Genomic DNA, 4577 nt, shown 5'->3' on the forward strand with positions numbered 1-4577 from the left:
CTCCATCCGATATTGAATCTATTCTTAAGCAACTTCTCTCTTTTTTTGGTAATACCTCTACTGCTCTTTCCACCCCTCCAGGTAATTCTCAATAGTATTTTGATTCTGATTGTTTTAATTACATGTCTCCTTTGTGTCATCTTTTTTTGTCATTGTCTACCACTACAAATGCACCTTCTATCAACACGGCTAATGGTACCCTCTTGCATGCGACACATAAGGATTTTATTTCACAGTCAAATATTAATCTTCCTGAGACTGTCCCTCTATAGAATGTCACAAATATAAACAGAAAGGTCACATTGGTCCTAATTGCGTGAAGTTGTTCTGCCATTGTTGTAAGCTCTCAGGTCACTTGATTACTACCTGTCCTACTCGACCACCACATTCAGATCAGAACAAGTATCACTCTTCTTGTCCCAACAACTCTCTGAATGTGCCTGCTTCTACTGCTGCTGTTGCTACTGACTCCACCAACTCTACCTCTCTCAACCCACCTTTTGTCTCTCCATCCGATATTGAATCTATTCTTAAGCAACTTCTCTCTTTTTTTGGTAATACCTCTACTGCTCTTTCCACCCCTCCAGGTAATTCTCAATAGTATTTTGATTCTGATTGTTTTAATTACATGTCTCCTTTGTGTCATCTTTTTTTGTCATTGTCTACCACTACAAATGCACCTTCTATCAATACGGCTAATGGTACCCTCTTGCATGCGACACATAAGGATTTTATTTCACAGTCAAATATTAATCTTCCTGATACTTATTTTATTCCGAAATTAAATTTTAATCTTATCTCTGTCGATCAACTTGTTGAGCTCAATTTTGATGTCAACTTCTCAATTTCTGGTTGTCGTGTGCAGGATTGTTGGACGAGAAAGATCATTGGGACTGGATGTAAGGTCGGAAGATTGTTTGAGATCGAGAACCTTCATGTTCTCTCTATGTCAAATCTATATGCTATTTCTTCTCCATCTAGCACTGCCGTCTTGCCTACAACTCCTTAGGAAAATTGCGTCCTCTTATGTCTACGGGTGTTTTAGGTCAAGTTCAAAATGAGTCTTTTGATTGCATTTCTTGTCAAACTACAAAATAACCTACCTTATCTTTTTATAATAGTTCCTATCTTGCTTGCTCTCCTTTTAATCTTATTCATTCTGATGTTTGGGGCCCTACTCCCACCACTTCTATGGGAGTGGGTTGACACTTTGTCGTCTTTATTTATGATTATTCACATTTTACTTGAGTTTATTTGATGACTAATCATCATGAACTGTCTCAGATTTATATTAACTTTGCCACTATGATTCAAACTTAGTTTTCCAAGGTCATTAAAATCTTCAAATGCGATAATGATATGGAATATCATGACTCCAAACGCTTAAATTTTCTCGTAGAACAGGATGCTCTGTCTGAGTTTTCTTGTCCTGGTATCTCTCAACAAAATGGTAGAGATGAGTGCAAACACCGTCACATTCTTGAATCTGTTCGTCCAATGCTTATTTCTTCTTCCTGTCCTAAGCGTACTTGGGGTTGAATCCGTTCTTACTGCTGTATGTTCATGTTATCAATAGACTCCATTCTTCTGTCTTTGGTAACACTACTCCTTTTGAGCGTCTTTATCATACTTCTCTGATTACAACTCTCTTCGTGTTTTTGGTTGTGTCTATTTTGTCCTTCTCTAGCCTCATGAACATAATAAGCTCGAACCTCGGGCTTGTATGTATTGTTTTCTTGGTTATGGAACTGAAGACAAGGGTTATCGTTGTTGGGATCATATCTCTCGACATATTCATATGTCTCGTCATGTTGTCTTCTGGGAGCATCACATGTTCTCTAGTGTTTCCTCTTTTGAGTCAATTCCTTCTATTCAGTCACCATTTTTTACTAATCCCAATGTTGATCTTTTTCCTAGTGATGATACTACAGGTTCTATCTCGAGTCAATCCCTCGAGCCCCCTCCTCTTCCGTCTTCTCCATCTCCCGATGATTTCGGACCGGACAATGCTCCTGCTCCTGCGGTCATGCCTCCTTCCTCTACTCGTTCTTCTAGGGTAAGAAACACCTCTTCATCTTCTTGATTATAATTATTTTTCTGCTATTCTTTATCATCATGAACCTAAGTCATTCTGAAAAGCCTCCATAAATCCAAGTTGGCAGCAAGCAATGTAGGAAGAAATCCAGACACTTGAAAAAGTACACACTTGGGACTTTGTTGATCCTCCTTCTGATCAAGAAGTTGTGGGTAGTAGATGGGTATACGAGATCAAGACTTGCTCTGATGGTTCTATTGATTGATATAAGGCACAATTGGTTGCTCAAGATTGTACGCAAGAGTATGGTATTGATTATGAAGAAACTTTTGCTCCTGTTGCTCGTCTCATATCTGTTTGAGCTCTCATTGCCATTGCTACGGTCAAAAAATGGTCTCATCAGATGGATATGAAGAATGCATTTCTTAATGGGGATTTAAAAAAGAAGGTCTATATGAAACCACTTTCGGAATATCCTTGTCCCTCTAGCAAAGTATGTCTCCTTCGCGAGGCACTTTATGGTCTTAAGCAAGTTCCTCATGAATGGTTTGAAAAGTTCAGCACCACTACATGCAATCTCGGTTTCACTTGCAGCCTTATGAAAATACATACTTTTCATATTTTTCCACATATTCCAAAAGTTTAAACCGTAGAAATACACAAATAGTTATATATATTTTACAATAATGATATATAATATATTAAAACGGAATAAAGAAGTTAGAAGTACGTAGAATAATTAATATAAAGTCAATGAATATATTGATATGTTGGCAAAAGACAAACTCATATAATTTCTAAATTATTCATATTCCTAAGTTTCTTAGATTTCTAAAAAAAAAAGAGTATGTTTGAAGTTGATGTATTTTTCATTTTTCCCTTTATGGAAAAAAAAGGAAAACCAATTATACTATATATCCATTTGTATATGCCTTAAACAGAACCTGCAATGTTGTCCGTGTTGATAAAGTATAATAGGTATTCAGTTTAGGACATGATATGACGAACTTATAAATGATCATTGACTTCAATAGATTTATTTGAAACTAAATAAGCTGCTGTATGTCCTTTAAAAAGAAGGTAATGGTCTTGAATTTTAGCATAGTTATCAAAATAAGTCGATAATCTAAATGGTCAGATTATTGAGTCACTACTAAAAAAATTATTTTTAACGATTATTTATTTTGTTTTAAATTTTAACGACAATAAAAACAGTCACTAATATATTTACTGGTAATTAAATATTAGTTGTCTTATACTTTGTTGGTAAAAGATTTTAGTGATAATTATATAATTGTTGATAAAAAAAATTTTAATAGTCGTAAAAAATATATAGTTACCATTATAACATATGATAATAAAGACAAATATATAATTAACATAAAAGCATAAATCAAATAAGACATATAATAATAATTATGGTATTATCACTAAAAATAATTTTTATTGTAATGGATTATTAGTTCAAGTGTTCAACCGTCAAATCATTAGTTGAATGGACTGACTCTATTGTAATTAAATAATTATATAAAATTTTATCTTTTTCTTCTTTTCATAATTGTGTTTTGTATTTTTGTATAAAATTAAACTTTTACATTTTAAGTATTTATTGGAAAGAGATTTAAAGAATATAATAATAGATGAAAAATATATGTTGTAATTAATATTTTTTTTATAAAGCATTTGTGTGACTCACTGTTTGTTTGGATTAATTTTACTAGATTTGACTGATTTTCGTTGAGTTTGATTAGTTTTTATTGATTCATACGTAAAATGGTCTTTGATCTTATATGGGACAAGTTTAAAATCCTATTTTTTAGCCCAAAAATATTTGATAACCAAAATAAATTAGTCAAAAATAATCAAAATTTATTTTATTTAGTATTATTAATTATTGTAATAATTAATAAATATTAAATAAGACAAATTTTTACCGTTTTTTCACCTCTCTAGCATTACTGTTTCCAACCAACCTAACTGGATCGGATTGGGTTTTATAACTATGATTTTTAGACCTTATCTTTAGTTGTTCTAATATACGTACGAAATTGTAGCAACTTTGATCAACTTGTAAGGCATATATGCAGCTGTAGGTGATGGTGAAATATTAACAGATTAACATAATAATGTAATCAATTAATTGATCATAATAAGATGAAATTTTGAAACCAAGTGAAAGAAGCATCCTTTCATGGACCCATATATCGACGTGTCATCGATTGAAATATAGACAAACTAATTTCTTAATATTATAAGGATTTCCGACGTTTGATTCCAAGAAAACTTTTGAAAAAACATGTAACTGTCCCTTTTAAGTTTCAACAAAAATTCCAGTTTTGAATTTTCATGTTGAGTTATTGAGCCTCTTAAACGTCATCATTGAAACACTTTGAATTATTTAGCCATCGGGTTATATATATATATTCGTCGTTTAAGTAAATGTTATACAAGTCATGATTTTTTTTAATTTACTAACGGTATTATTATTATTGCTAATATGAGTGATAATTGATATCAATAATTCAGTACGTTCAATCTTGAT

The sequence above is a fragment of the Arachis ipaensis genome, chromosome B02 (assembly GCF_000816755.2).
Source record: "Arachis ipaensis cultivar K30076 chromosome B02, Araip1.1, whole genome shotgun sequence".
NCBI classification, from domain to species: domain Eukaryota; kingdom Viridiplantae; phylum Streptophyta; class Magnoliopsida; order Fabales; family Fabaceae; genus Arachis; species Arachis ipaensis.